The sequence below is a fragment of the Bombina bombina genome, chromosome 1 (assembly GCF_027579735.1).
Source record: "Bombina bombina isolate aBomBom1 chromosome 1, aBomBom1.pri, whole genome shotgun sequence".
NCBI lineage: Eukaryota > Metazoa > Chordata > Amphibia > Anura > Bombinatoridae > Bombina > Bombina bombina.
Genome location: NC_069499.1, coordinates 1,397,777,343 through 1,397,794,235, shown reverse-complemented (window position 1 = coordinate 1,397,794,235; position 16,893 = coordinate 1,397,777,343). Strand labels below are relative to the sequence as shown.

The 16,893-nt window shown below is 36.1% G+C and overlaps 1 long non-coding RNA gene across 1 annotated transcript; it reads left to right on the top strand.

Annotated features, from left to right (window-relative positions):
* The first annotated feature begins 4,196 nt into the window (after nucleotides 1–4,196).
* LOC128642860 (uncharacterized) lies at nucleotides 4,197–10,557 on the top strand. The gene is made up of 2 exons (XR_008399721.1): nucleotides 4,197–9,128; nucleotides 9,327–10,557. It is a non-coding gene; the product is annotated as an uncharacterized LOC128642860 (long non-coding RNA).
* The last annotated feature ends 6,336 nt before the right edge of the window (nucleotides 10,558–16,893 follow it).

Genomic DNA, 16,893 nt, shown 5'->3' with positions numbered 1-16,893 from the left:
TCACTGACCTTTTATGTAAATCTATTATATTCACATTCATTATTTAAAGGGACAGTCAACCATAGAATTGTTATTGTTTTAAAAGATAGATAATCCCTTTATTACTCATTCCCCAGTTTTGCATAACCAACACAGTTATATTAATATACTTTTTACCTCTGTGATTACCTTGTATCTAGGAACCTTCTTCCAGCCCCCTGATCACATGACTGTGACTGTTTATTATCTATTGTCTTAAATTTAGCATTGTTTTGTGCTAAATCTTAAATAACCCCCTGTGCCTGAACACAGTGTTATCTATGGCCCATGTGTACTTTCTGTCTCTTTGTGTTGAAAAGAGATTTAAAAAGCCTGTAATAAGAGGCAGCCCTCAAAGGCTTAGACATTAGCATATGAGCCTACCTATGTTTAGTTTAAACTAAGAATACCAAGAGAAAAAAGCAAATTTGATGATAAAAGTAAATTGGAAAGTTGATTAAAATTAAAAGTCCTATCTGAATAATGAAAGTTTAATTTATACTTGACTGTCCCTTTAAACGTTAGATTTTGTTCATAATAAAACATGGAAGATTTTTTGTTTTGTTTCAAAAACTGTAGAATGTATTAAACTAAATATATAGATAGCTTTAAAGGGACATGAAACCCACATTTTTTTTCTTTCATGATTCCAGATATAGAATATCATTTTAAATAGCTTTTCAAATTAATTCTATTATCAATTTTTGGTGAAAATCATACAGTAGGCTCAGGAGCTGCTGACTGGTGGCTTTATAAATATACCTCATATTATTGGCTTGCCCATGTGCATTGCTGTTTCTTCAGCAAAGGATACTAGGAGAATGAATCAAATTAGATAATACAAATACTTTGGAAAGTAGCGTAAAATTGTATGATCTATCTGAATCATAAAAAAACATTTTTGGGTTACATATCACTTTAATATGATAGATAGAAAGAGAGACAGAAGATAGATAGACACATCCATGTGTCTTCCTAGTGACCTGTGGGGTCCATCAGCAGTCACTTGGTCCTGTATTTGCCCCCTTTCTCTGACAAACTACCTCTAGTGCCTTCCGCTCAGCAAATGCCTCTAAGAGGTAAAATATATCATGAGGCATTTGTTGGATAGAACATAGGAGAAGCAATCGGACAGTAGACAGAGAGTGCATAAAAGGACCGAGCACACCACTTCTAGGCAACAGGGAGGGTAAAAGGACAATATATTTGGCAAAAGACTAACAAGGTAAATTGCAGCTCAGCTGATCTTCAAAAATATTATCTCAAAAATATGTGGCCCCCTAGTGTACCTGGGTCTAGAATCCTTAAACCCACCAAGCATGGAAAAATGCAAGATGTGGCCAGAGTTTCAGAGTTAGCACCTGGTTTTAACTCATTCACATACTAAAAGAAAATGGCATTGTAAAGGGACATTCATTTTATGTAGGTATTAAGGCTGTGCATTCGGAGTATTCAGGCAAAACTAATGCCTAAAATGGCAGCAGCAATCAGCAATTTTCTAAGTCGGATTTATTCTTGTGAAAGTGCAACACACTAGAATCTGTGCAAATCCAGATGTTAGTGTGTTGTACTTTCAGAAGAATAAATCCATATCCGAAAATTGCTGAATGCTATTGTTTGTTTTCGATGAATACTCTGAATGCACATCCCTAGTAGGTATGTATAGTATATAAACTATATGACCAAAATAATGTGGACACCCCAACTAACTATTGAGTTCAGGTGTTTTAGCCACAACCATTGCTAAAATGTGCAGAAAATCCAGCACATAGCCATGAACTCTCCATAGACAAACATTGGTAGTACAATTGGTCACACTGAAGAGCTAAGTGATTTTAAAACCTGGTGCTGTCATAGAATGCCACCTTTGTCACAAATTAGTTTGTGACATTTCTGTCCCAGTCTGTAACAGCCCAGCCGCAATGTAGTAGACCAGTGTTTCTCAACCGCAGCCCTCAAGTACCCCAACGTGCCAGGTTTTTATTATAGCTGAACTAGAGCACAAGTGAAATAATCAGCTGATGGGTGACAGCAGGTTAGTTACCATTGTTACTGATCAGCTGATTATTTTAAATGTGCTCTAGTTCAGCTATAATGAAAACCTGGCTCTGAGGACTGCGGTGGAGTAGTAGTAGACCACTCAATCTCAGAGTGCTGAAGCGCATAGTGTGTAACAATCGCCTATCATCTGCTAAATCACTCACTATAGAGTTCCAAACTGCCTCAAGCAACACCAACAAAATAACAGTGCATTGGGAGTTTCATGAAATGGGTTTCCATAGCCAAGCAGCTGTGCTTACACATCGACATGGGCAATACTAAGAGTCAGCTGGAGTGGTATAAAGCATGCCATCAATGGACTCTAGAGCATGGAATCATGTTCTCTGGAGTGATTAATGCTACAGACTACAAAGACATTTTAGACAATTTAAAGGGACATAATTTACTGTCCCTTTAAAATAAAAATGTAATTCTTTTATAATCTTTCACTTTCATTTTTATACCATTCATTTGTGAACAGGAGAACAATTTTTATTATAAACCATATGAGGAAGGAATCAATAGAAATCTTATGTATTCCACTCAAATTATCTGCAATAAAAATAATTTGCAGTACAAATAAAAAGGTTAACAATAGGTATTTGTTTTAGAACTAAATGGGTAATTTATATTTAATTCACCACAATACAAGTCATATTTTACTTCTGAGACTAAATTGTGTTGAGTTCCACTTGGTTAAAAATAAATCGTAAAATAAAAATGTATTTAAAGTTCATTACATTTTCACTGAGGTTAACAAAAGGTGTAATTTTAATGTTTTGATTATTTTATCTACAATTTTTAAAAACATTTGTTTGGTATTTGCTTGATTCACATTTATAAACCATTCCGGTTGTGACTTCTTACCTAACAGGGACAATGTACTCAGCCCTTGATAAGAGTGCACTGCACATAAAGCTGACACAAGAACAAACTTTCAAATAGTATGGGAAGAACTACATCAAAAGGATTTGCTTCACATTGAGGACTTTCCATCACTCGCGTGATTAAAAGTGATATAAAAGTATAACTCCCTATATTAATGAGTATATCAGCAGTAAAACAAGAGAAATCACTACTACTGAAGTGTACTTCCATGGGTATAAATAAAGTTCCTTCTACACCATTTATAGTTTGCTCAGCCATGTCTGTACACAATTACATTACAAGCATGGTTCTGCTTTGTCAGTCATTGTCAGTGATGTCACACATAATGTCCTTAGCACTTTTAACACGTTTGGGACAGAAGCCTTTAGTAATATCCAGTGTGTGTATTAAAGTGACGGTACATAATAGAGTTTTTAAGTGTACTAGTGGAACCTTCACAATCTGAACAAGTAAAGTGCTATATTTTATATTTGTATTTAAATTTTATAAAATTAACTTTTTTTTACGTTACAGAGTGATAATGTATCCTCTGCCCCCTTCTATTTTCTGTAGTGTAGTGACATAGAGAGCGGTCCTACCCGCTCTGTACATAGTAGGTAATGAGTGATCCTGATAATTGCAACTAATGTGAATGCATACATGCATGCACAGCCCATCCAGCACTATAAAGTATTTGGGTGAAAAACCTCACGTGTCACTCTACCAGGTCCCACCACCATTGAAATAAGTGAGTCGTGTGAGAACTGTTATGATTGGGTGATCGCTACAAACGTCACACGATGAAAACAAATAGGACATCGGCCCCTTCCTGATGTTTTATTTGTTTTCATTGCATGATGTTTGCTCAATAAATTATTAATCTGTGTCTTGTATTTCATATATATGTACATATTTTTTCCTTTTTACTAATAGATGGTGGCGGGGTATTAAAAATAACTAATATTGAAAAATAAATTAAAATATGTATTCCCATGTTAAAGGAAAAACAAAATGTACAGATACATGAAACACAACACACATATTCATAATATATTAAGAAAAAAATATAAACTTTACAATCACTTTAAAGGGATATGAAACCCAAAATATTTATTTTATAATTCCAATAGAGCAATTTTAAACAACTTTTGTAATTTACTTCTATTATCAATATTTCTTTGTGCTCTTAGTATCTTTTGTTGAAAAGCAGTGATGTAAGCACTATTTCCTGTGATGTAGTGCTCCAGGTGCCTACCTAGGTATCTCTTCCACAAAGAATAACATAGGATCGAATGAAATTTGATAATATAAGTAAATTGGAATTTTTTTGAAAATTGTATGCTCTGTTTGAAACACAAAATACATTTTTTGGGTTTCATATCCTTTAAAGGCGAATAGGTGTAAAGTAGTTCTTTTTTATTCATCTGCAAGATGTGTGTAATTATGACATTGGTTTTAAATCACTTTGGAACAAAAAAATGATCTGCTCCTGTGACCTGACTTCCCATTAATGTTTTAAACTCAAAACCACTTTTTTCTGGTTCTGAAGATTTGAGATCTCCATCTGTCATGACCGGCTCCAGTCCAATAGCATGACTTAAGTAACTTATATTTAGGTGGGTGATCACAGTGAGTCTTCAATACAGGAAGCCGTTTATAACAGAAAACATCCTCTAATAGACATTATTTCCATTTATAGAGTCTTAAGAACTATAATACAGATTTGTGGAGTTGAAAGTTGGTTTATCCAAGGGAGTGATCTCTCCACCTATCTATTTCTGGACACTTCCCTTAAATTGTCAATTCCAGAAAGATCTTATGGTGCCAAAGGAAAACTAAAAGGGACCCATAAACTGCACAAAAGATATTACGGCTAGATTACGAGTTTTGCGTTATGAGTGAAAAAGCAGTGTTATGGCTCTTTTTCACTACCGCTGGTATTCCGAGTCTTGCAGGTATATCTGTACCGCACACTTTTTTGGCCGTAACGCAACGTAACTACCGCAGCTTTCAAAAAGTCCTTTTTCAATGGGACTTCCATAGCGCTGGTATTACGAGTTTGCCTGTCCGGCCAAAAAGTGAGTGGTACAGCCCATAACTACAAGAGTCGTACCGTAAACTGAAAGTCAGTAGTTATGGGTTTTACACTACAAAGCTGTACCATAAAACTCATAACTAAAGTGTTAGAAAGTACACTAACACCCATAAACTACCTATTAACCCCTAAACCGAGGCCCTCCCGCATCGCAAACACTAAAATAAAATTATTAACCCCTAATCTGCCTCTCACGACATTGCCGCCACTATAATAAACATATTAACCCCTAAACCGTTGTACTCTGCTGTCCCTAACATCGCCGGAACCTACATTACTGTTATTATCCCCTAATCTGTTGCCCCCAAAATCGCTGTCACTATACTAAAGTTATTAACCCCTAAACCTAACGCTAAGTCTAACGTAACCCTAACACCCACTAACTTTAACATAATTTAAATTATTCCAAATAAAAATTACAATTACTACCTAAATTATTCCTATTTAAAACTAAATAAATACTTACCTGTAAAATAAAACCTAAGCTAGCTACAATATAACTAGTTGTATCTAGCTTATGTTTTATTTTTATTTCACAGGTAAGTTTGTATTTTTTTTTTTTTATATTTGGAACAGCCAATAGAATGCGAGCTCAATCCTATTGGCTGATTGCATCACCCAATAGGATTTTTTCAACTAATTCCAACTGGCTGATAGAATTCTATCAGCCAATCGGAATTCAAGGGACGCCATCTTGGATGACGTCCCTTAAAGGAACCTTCATTCTTCAGTAGCCGTCAACAGAAGTGGATGCTCCGCGCCGGATGTCTTGAAGATGGAGCCGCTACGCATCGGAAGGATGAAGATAGAAGATGCCGTCTGGATGAAGACCCGCCTGGAGGACTACTTCTTGCCACTTGGATCAAGACTTCTCCCGGCTTCGTTGAGGATGGATGTCCGGTCTTCAAAAACTGTAAGTGGATCTTTGGGGGTTAGTGTTAGGTTTATTGGGTGGGTTTTATTTTTAGCTTAGGGTTTGGGCTGAAAAAGAGCTAAATGCCCATCCAAATGCCCTTTTCATGGCAATGGGGAGCTTAGGTTTTTTAGATAGGATTTTATTTGGGGGGTTTGGTTGTGTGGGTGGTGGGTTTTACTGTTGGGGGGGGTTGTTTGCATTTTTTTTTTTTACAGGTAAAAGAGCTGATTTCTTTGGGGCAATGCCCCGCAAAAGGCCCTTTTAAGGGCTATTGGCAGTTTAGTTTAGGCTAGGGTTTTTTTTATTTTGGGTGGGCTTTTTTTTATTTTGATAGGACTATTAGATTAGGTGTAATTAGTTTAAATAATTGATCATTTCTTTTTTATTTTGTGTAATTTAGTGTTTATTTTTTTTTGTAATTTAGTTAATTTTATTTAATTAATGTAATTTATTTAATTGTAGTGTAATATTAGGTGTTAGTGTAAGACAGGTTAGGTTTTATTTTACAGGTAATTTGTATTTATTTTAACTAGGTAGCTAGTAAATAGTTAATAACTATTTACTAACTAGTCTACCTAGTTGAAATAAATACAAACTTACCTGTGAAATAAAAATAAAACCTAAGATAGATACAATGTAACTATTAGTTATATTGTAGCTAGCTTAGGTTTTATTTTATAGGCATTTAGTTTTAAAAAGGAATTATTTAGGTATTAATTGTAATTTTTATTTAGCTTTATTTTAATTATGTTAAAGTTAGTGGGTGTTAGGGTTATTGTGAATAAATGTGATATAAAAAGGATATCAAGTAGGTGATCTTGAGTTCCTCAGAAAAGAAGAAAAACAAAACATAGTGTAATATTGTTTAAACAATGATAATTAAAATAGCATGTGTAAATGGCTACTCACATATGCCTGAGCTATCACCAGCTCAGGTATAAAGGCAGTCCTGAGTACAAAGCTATCAGGATCAGCTGGGTTTGTATCTGGATTTTCGTTCACAAACTCCCGGATCTCCAAGGGAAAGAAATAAGATAATAGTGTGATATTGTTTATACACCCAATTCTATAGAATCGATACTTGGAATATTACTCACACTTTATAGTAATACTTTATACTTTCAGCACAGACCTGAATCTTTTGGCTATCAGGTAAAGCCTTAACGAACCAAACCGGAACCGCTTCCAATGAAGGTTTTTATTTAAAATATGTATAAAATTGTTAAAAGCAAAAATACACTCTTGAAATATTTAGTCATTCGGGTTTACAGTGCAAAATTGTTACCATTTACAAGTTACCCTTTGTTACTTAGCAGGATGGCAACGGATTGTAACAATGTATCCGTATAGTAGCCAAAGTCCTTACAGCATAACACCCTTCACTATGACGTATTTCTCAGATGCGTAAGCTCATTCTCGACGTACGTTTCGCCACGCCCCTGTGGAAAAAGCCACAGGAAGTAATGATACAATCTATGCATATGCAAAAAAAACAAACAAAAAAACTGCATAGATCCTATCATTACTTCCATGACAGCACTTCCCTTCCACAGAGTTGGGGCTGCTCAGAGCCGTCGCTAGCACTCTCCCACCTTGAGGGAGATCTGGAGGCTTCCACCCGCTCCTACCCCGGCGATTGGGCCTGTATAGTGACAGGCATCGCCGGGACTTCACGTTTTGTGCGGTGACGTCACACGCAATGACGTGTTGACGTCACATGCAATGACGTGTTGACGTCACCATGCAACTTTATTTAAAATGGACAATGCAAAGTATAGTGAAAGGGGGTAATCGTCTAACCTTTCTAACAGTATAAGTCTTGGTGATCTGTAAGAAAAAAAAGTTAAAAAATGTTTTATGTTAAAACATAAAAAAATAAAAAATTCAGCTAAGCACCCAGGTGGGAAAGTGCTTAGCACTCAAAGGGTTAAGCTTCTCTATTTTCCACATTTTGGATTTCTGTAAAATGTGGATATGGATTTGTTCATCAAAATGCAGCTTTGTGCATTTTCTGTGCTTGTTTTAGTGAAAGACTGTTCTTCGCCTTGATATCCTTTTCTAAAGTCTCTAATCTGCCATGTTTTTACAGCAAAGTGTGCCTTAAAGGGACACTAAACCCAATTTTTTTCTTTTGTGATTCAAATAGAGCATGCAATTTTAAGCAACTTTCTAATTTACTCCTATTATCAATGTTTCTTCGTTCGCTTGCTATCTTTATATGAAAAAAAAGGCATCTAAGCTTTTTTTCTTGGTTCAGAACTCTGGACAGCAGTTTTTGATTGGTGGTTGAATTTATCCACCAATCAGCAAGGACAACCTAGATTGTTCACCAAAAATGGGCAGGCATCTAAACTTACATTCTTGTATTTCAAATAAAGATACCAAGAGAATAAAGAACATTTGATAATAGGAGTAAATTATAAAGTTGCTTAAAATTTCATGCTCTATCTGAATCACAAAAGAAAAAATTTGGGTTCAGTGTCCCTTTAAAGCTTGCTGAATATGTACTTTTTTTTTTTTTTATAGTAATAGACCTGCACTTATTTTTGTTCATTTGCTGAGCTACTTTATAACTTTATAATTTATTTCTGTTTTGCTTTCTGAAAAAGAAAAAAAAATCTCTCTCAGTAATGACTACCATCATTAATTAAAAATAAATTAGAATTAACTTTTACTGAAATTTGGAAATGTCACACAAATGTGATTGAATAATTACTTTAACACAAAGTGATGTATCGGACCACAATTGAATTATTTTTTCTTTGATTTGTTCTCATATGTATAGGTCATCTCAGTTTACACAAACATAAAAAAATATAAGGATTTGGCTACGTTAGTGGTTTCTAGAAGTATCATTTTTACAGAGATAATTTAAGACTATGTGCTCAGTGATAAAAAAAATAATTCCTCAACATGGTGAGAAATATCACACTGACGCTTGGACGGGCAGATCACTAAATTATCTAAATAAAGGAGCTGAAGCTGGAATTCTGCACGTTGTAAACTTACCTCCATAATCGCGCTCACTAGAATGCAGATTCTTGCAGAGGAGAAAAAATATAACAGGGAGCACCGGGAATATTGTATAATAAAAATAAATATGTTTACTTCTATTATCATTTTTACTTCTTGTTCTCTTGGTATTCCTTTGTTATAAAGCATACCTAGGTAGGCTCAAGAGCGCTCACTGGAGTAGAAATAAATTGGGAGGTTTATTTTTGTGTTACGCTCTATCTGCATCACGAAAGAAAAAAGTTGGGCTTCACGTCCCTTTAAAGCGCTGGCTTTCAAACCTGTCCTCTGGCCTCCCTAACAGACCAGATTTGATAAATTAATTGGTATATTTTTTAAAGGGACATGAAACCCCAAAATTAAACTTACACGATTCAGATAGAATGTACAATTTTAAACAAATTTCCAATATACTTTTGTCATAAAAGGTCCTTCATTCTATTGGTGTCCTTTGTTGAAGGAGCAGCAATGCACTACTGGGAGCTAGCTGAACACATCAGATGAGCCAATAACAAGAGACATATGTGGAGGCACAAATCAGCAGTTATTTTCCATAATTGCATTCCTGCTCCTCAACCTATCTAAGTATGCTTTTAAAGAAATTAGCAAAGTAGATAAAAGAAATATAATGGAAAATTGTTTAAAATTTAATGTAGTTGAATCATGAAAATTAATTTTGACTTTGCTGTCCCTTTAAATTGCATGCTCTTTCTAGATTTTCCTTGATTTAAATCAATATTTTAAATAAGAAAAACAATGGGTGTCTCCTTAATGTGTTTATAGCTTGCCCTTTAAATGCATGAACAGACGAAGATCACTGCACAGAAGAGGCTACAAAGCACTTTAGCTTTATGACTAGACCTGCTAGCCCTGTGTGTGAGTGACCAACTGATATTTGCTTGTGACAGTCTATCAGTATATTTATACCCTGAGGAGTAAGCAGATGGTAAAGTCTGGAGGCAGGTGGCGAGATGAGGTTATGTATAGAAGGCCTGTGCACGTGTAGTGATGGATCTGCACCAGATGGTTTACCAGCTATAACTCATGTCATATGGGGGAAAAGCTTAAAGGGACTCTAAAGTCAAAACTAAACTTTCATGATTCAGATAGAGCAGCAATTTTAAAAAATGTTCCAATTTACTTCCATTAACAAAATCTGCACAGTCTTTTTTTTTTTTTATTTACACTTTTTGAATCCTACTGAGCATGTGCAAGAATTCACAGAATATACGTATATGCATTTGTGATTGGCTGATGGCTGTCACATGATACAGGAGATGTGGAAATAAACATAACTTTGAAATTTGTCAGAAAAAAATCTACTAATCATTTGAAGTTCAAACTAAGTGCTATTGCATTGTCTTTTTATAATGCATTTGTTGATTATGCAAAGCTACTTAATTTTCTGGTCCTTTAAAGGGACAGTAAATATAGGGATGCTCATAGGACCTCAGGAGTGTGCACGTGTATTAGTTGTAATAATCCCCCCCCCCCTGCAGCTCCTATACATTATTAAAGGGGCAGTACACTGTAAAATTGTTTTTCCATTAATGTATTTTCAAAGACTTGTTATACCAACTGCAGAGTATAAAATATTTAAGAAATTGCATTTTCATGCTTATTTGTGTATATGAAGTAGCTGGTTTTGTGCTTTGAAACCACAGCCTATTACAATGGGTTGAACTTAAAGGGACACTGAACCCAAATGTGTTCATTTGTAATTCAGATAGAGCATGCAATTTTAAGCAACTTTCTAATTTACTCCTATTATCAATTTTTCTTCGTTCTCTTGCTATCATTTTTTGAAAAAGAAGGCATCTAAGCTTTTTTTTGGTTTCAGTACTCTGGACAGCACTTTTTTTTATTAGTGGATGAATTTATCCACCAATCAGCAAGGACAACCCAGGTTGTTCACCAAAAATGGGCCAGCATCTAAACTTATATTCTTGCATTTCAAATAAAGATACCAAAAGAATGAAGAAAATTTGATAATAGGAGTAAATTCGAAATTTGCATAAAATTTCATGCTCAATCTGAATCACGAAATTAAATTTTTGGGTACAGTGTCCCTTTAAAGGGAGACTCAAGTCAAAATTAAACTTTCATTATTTAGATAGAGCATGCAATTTTAAACAACTTTCCAATTTACTTCAATTAACAAAATGTGCACACAGTATTTTTTTTTTTTTTATTCTTTTTTATTAAGGACAAAAGAGAAAGAACAGATATGGTTATAGTTTTACATCAAAGACGGCATTATCATGAGTAAATGAACATTTGTACAGTTAAGTATAGGTAGGTACAGTATCAGATAATGCCATATAGCAATCTCTCATGTCCCATTTCCTGATTTTCAGTTATTACTCCTCATCCATTAATTGGTAGTAACTTGCTTTAACTTTCCCTTTCCTATCCCCCCCCCCCACTCCCCCCTCCCAGAACTCAAACATAACCTAACTACATTCAAACTCGATAACCATATGATGTTAATTCGATCATCTTATAATAAGCTGCTCCGGATCATACTTTGTGGTACATAGAGAAAAAAAATAATCTCCAACTCCCTAGATAGAGATGTTCTCTCTCTCCTCCCCCCACCCCCTCTTGTCTGTTGCAGGAATCTCCATTCTCCTCTCAAAGAGGCTGTCAACATGTATTCAGTATGGGCAAAGGGGAGCAATAGCTGTTTTTGTGAGTCCATAGTTAGGGTTTCAATATATTTCCGCCATTTAGTAATAAAGTGTCTAAGTCGTCTGTCGGTGTCCATCTTAGTGTCTAGCTATTCGGTAATCAGTTGTTTGTGTAAGTTGTGTTTAAATGCACTAAAGGTAGGAGCAGCATTCCCGGTCCAGACCCCAAGAATAGTCTTTCTGGCGATTAAAATTATGGTAGTTAGTATTGAGATGTGCCTAGCGTCTTGTTCCTCCCATTCCAAGAAGCAGATTTGCTCCACTTCTAACTTAACCCTGATTTTGATGACGTTTGTGATCCAGTAAGTTATCCTACCCCAGAACTGTCTAACTCGTGGGCAGGTATAGAAGTAATGAAGAAAATCCGGGTCGTTAATCCCGCACATACTGCACTTATTTACCACCCCAAGCTTCCATTTAGCTAGCCTTCGTGGGATAATGTAGTCTTTATGCAGCATTCTTATCTGGGATTCTCTCAGTGTCATAGATAACGTTGCCCTTTTAACGTTCTCTATACTGTGTTGGATTAGTTCTGACATATTTTCCCTTTCTAATTGTCCCCTCCATTTGTTTTCCAATAGTGTTAAATGCTTAGATTCAACCTGGTTCAGCAGTGTTTTATATATCCCCGAAATAGAAAAGCTTCCAAGCTTGAAAGTGGAGACTGACACGCTAAATACGTGCGGTTCCCAGAATTGTGGTTCTTCCCTAATTAGTTGACCGACATAATGCCTCAACTGGAGATAGGCATAGAAGTGGGTCCAAGGTAGCCCATATTGAGTCTGCAGCTCCTCAAAAGACCTGACACATTTTCTAGGGATGTCTAAAGCATCCCCCACCGAACATAGTATTTTTTATTTTTATTTTTTTAAAATATTTTTTATTGAAGTCATAAACAAATACAAAATATAGGGTATGCCCCAAAACATTTACAAATCAATATATACACAGCGCAATTAGCAATATACTGTATTCAAATATCTCAAGTGTTACTATAAAATGTGGGCTATCACATAGAGAGACTTCAGTTTTATTATAGAGTATCATAAATGTAAAATAAACAGTAATGGTCTCCTCCCAGCTATATGAGAAGAAGATTAGGGTATCTATTCAAATAAATTTAGGGCTAGGGAGGAGGTAAGCTCTATAGTTTTATGGGGAAGAGGGATGCAGCGGACGAGAGCCGCTCAAAATAGAGTAGGAGGGGTGAGGGGCGGAGCCAACTAATATGTCAAATTTGTAAATGCACTGAGAACTCAGAGCTTTAAAATACATTACAAAATAAAATTATCCTCTATTTACAACGCAAATAAATTTAAGTTAGGGCATGAAAAAATAAGGGTAGCTTCCTAAGGAGGATACAAACAGGGGGGGATAACTAAGTATATGAAAAACAGAGACAAATAGAGCCCCCACATAGTCAGATATCTCCAATACCATGTATACTGTTAGTTACTACGCATATACCTTCAACTAAAATCATTAATTTATCTGATATGCTGAGCCGTGCTTTCCCAGCTAACACAGCCCAGCAGCATCCATTATAACATATATTGAGAAATCACAATAGGTCGAGAGTAGACCTTCGAACTGAAAAGTATTGTTTGGAAACATCTGAGTAGCGGATTTTTCATCTAAGAACAAACAAACCCCATATCCAAAATAGGTTTAAACATTTAGGGTAACCACAGGGTATTTACTAGAATAAAGCTGATTTATACCTGTCAACAGGTTATACTAGAGCTAAGTTAAGGAATGCGTCATGGATCTATCTAGGACATTAAACCGAACACTAAGTATATAACAAAGATAAAAAAACAGATTTAAACATGGCGATATTTCAAACATTGAGAGATGGAAGTAGAAACTGATTGCTTGTCTCTTATATAGGTATGAGGGGCCAATGTTAATGCTCAGTTCTCTACTAGAGACTATATGAGAATTCAAGACGCAAGCTATGTAAGGCTAGGGGGTCTAGTATGATGTTTAAATTATTACAGCTGCTCGTGTGATGACATACAAAATACATTTAACTATAATCATAATCTAATGCGAATGGAATATAATTCTGTTCAGAACAATATGAAATCTATGCTCCTGGGTTGAAAAAGTTAGTATTAAAATGGGTAAGATAAATGAGTTTAGCTAAGGGTTTGCTCTCCAAAGGACTCAGTAATTCTGATGTGGGTGATAGAACAAATTGTAGCGCTATATATCTGGACATTCCCCATATGACCTTGTTATGTGAAAAGTGACGTTATCTCTTATGACGCTTGTAACAGGTATCAAGTGGGAAAATTTATAAAAATATAATAAAGAGGTGTTTAGTAAGTGTATAAATAATTGTTAACATGATACATAGAGTCCCTCTGTCCAACCTGCTATATTAAGAGTCATAGAGGAAGTAGGGCTAAGTATATCTAGGTATAGGCAGATGACTTATCACCTGACAATGACAATCCTCCTACCAAAATATCATCAGGAGTATGGGAAACTGTGGGATACAGAAGGTTGTCCATGTTGCAGATAACATAAAACAGGCTATCCTGCCCTCTATGTAGGTTAATACCGCTATAGGGCATTAGATATATTGAGGACATAAAGTAGACCCAATGGCATACCCCCAGGGGAGTAAAGTACAACTAGTTCAAATTATATATCATGGTATTAACAGTTATTGTTAGTAAACAATAGATTAAACCTGCCTCTGTGTCTGGTGGCGTCCTGCCCAGGCAAACATAAGAGAAAGGAAAAATAACTATATATATATATATATATATATATATATATATATATATATATATATATATATATATACACAAAACAATGCTCTTCTGCTCAATATACTTAAAAAAGTGAACCATCAGTTACGAAAACATCATAAACTAAATAAGATCTAGCTATTATCAGGGTATATAATAACCTTATAAACAGTTATGAGAACAGAGATAATAAATACATGCCACAAAATGTTAAATTAAATATAAGATACAGAACAAATCAAATTCACTTATGACAAGAAAGAATATCCAGGGTGCTGGCAGTCATAACCATTGTAACCGTGTTAGAATCCTTTTACTTAGCATTATATGTCGTACAGATAAACAGTATTTGATAGGAGTTAGAATCAAAAATAAGAGGTGGCCGGGTAATGAATATGAACAAGGACTCTAAAGAATATGACTCAGAGAGTTTACTGTAGATGAGAGTCTACCCGATGATTGCTCTGTGTCAGCAGACTGATCTCTGATAATTGTCGCCTTCTCTATGATCCTCAGGTCAGCATTATTAGCTCCCTCCATACACCTAACTGAGATAAGTGGCAACCTCAGCGGGTCAACTATCTCTGTTCGGGATGTAGTGCTGCCAGCAACGGGAGCAGACTCCTTTGTAGCTAGAAAAAGTCTCCCAGGGTCCCATAATGACCTCCCTAGGATACACAAGTGTAAAGAGCACAGCTTAGCAATCAGGTCCCAGTATTTCACTGATTCACTAGAGTCCCCAGAACGGTCAAGGGCAGGGAGAAAGGCAGGTATATCTATATGTGAGATCGGCAACTTTAATAGTTCAGCAGCGTATTGACTTACTAAGTCCTTCTGTATCACCTTGGGCTTTTGATCACATAAAAATACATTGCCCTTTTGATGCTCATGTATGGGAGTATTGAGGGCTTTAGCGTGGGTGAGTGACCGGAACTCCTCTAGATTCCCCATCTCAACTAAGCAGCTTACCGGTTTGTTCTCTATAGGAATCTCCATCAGCCCACTCTGTTGTTTAACTTCATGCACTCGGGGGTGAACCGCTCCCCCCCAATCAAAACTGTCGCAGCATGGAGCAGGATCTTCGATAGGCCTAAGGACATCCAGAATAAGGCCCTCTGTAGCCACTGCGATCGGCTCCTTCGGCATGTCGGGTCGTTCTTTGTAAGTCAGCTGTAGAGTGTTTTCTGACTTGCCACATGCTGGGGTCTCAGAATTTGTCATGCCAAACTTTATGGCGTCCGACATACTGGCAAATACGGCTGACATTCGAGCCTCTATCTCCTTTAGGGCCGCTTGTATGGCGAAATTAAGTTCCTCTTCTCCCGGTGCCATAACTGAAGCGTGAGGGTGAAAAGCCGGTTAGGTTTCTTATAAATATATACTGCTCACGTTGAAGGATCCTTTCCTCTGACAGGCTCACATTATAAGGCTTATTCAGAACGTTAGCATATGCAGTAGGGCATAAGAATGAGCCGCCATTTTATGTGCGCTGAGTCATAACACTCTGAGGGAGAAGTCGCAGATGTTATACAGCGAATGTCCCATTTAGTTGAAGTAACAATCCCAGTATGAATTGATTTTCAGTGTGGGTTTTATCTCTCAAAGTTTGCTGAAATCTGCCTCTAAATAAATCTGTTAAATGTATATTAGCTGCAGGAGCTCCCTGATACACGTCCTGTCATGTCGGTAGTTGGCCCCGCCCCCCCACAGTATTTTTATATTTAAACTTTGAGTCAACAGCTCCTACTGTATATGTGCAAGAATTCACAGAATAAGCATGTATGCATTTGTGATTGGCTGATGGCTGTCGCATGGTACATGTATGCATTTGTGATTGGCTGATGGCTGTCACATGGTACAGGGGGAGTGGAAATAGACATAACTTTTAAAATTGTCAGAAAAAAAAAATCTACTACTCATTTAAAGTTCAGACTAAGTGCTATTGCATTTGTTGATTATGCAAATCTACAGTGTTGACTGGTCCTTTAAAGGTAATATCAGATCTCATTATGCTTTAACTTTGTATACACACACATGCTTCCTTATCTTATATTTGTCTGGAACACCAAAGCTTAATACATAGAGAGAACAATGGAAAATTATCATTTTATTACTTAACTATCCTGCCCCCCACTGAGAGTGTAACTTCTTCTGCTGGCTGTGTTTACTTAGGCTTGTCAATAGCTGAGACTCCGGTATCAAAACTTTCAGTATAGGTGGCTATAACACAGGCTCAATCAGCTTTTTTAAATGCTTAAATAGGAGTAAAGGAGCAACTTGTAAACAATTCAATACACTCCAGCAGGCAAAATGGATAATTTGGAATAAGGGAAGAACATTTTTGGGTGAACTGACCCTTTAACCTACTCCCCCTATAATGATATAATCTTTCTGGATAATCCAGCTGCTCAGCACTTTTTATTTTTTACTTTTCAGAAGGCAGTAAAGCCAATTAGAGCTGTACCTCTAGGCCCTATAGACAATACAGCCGCA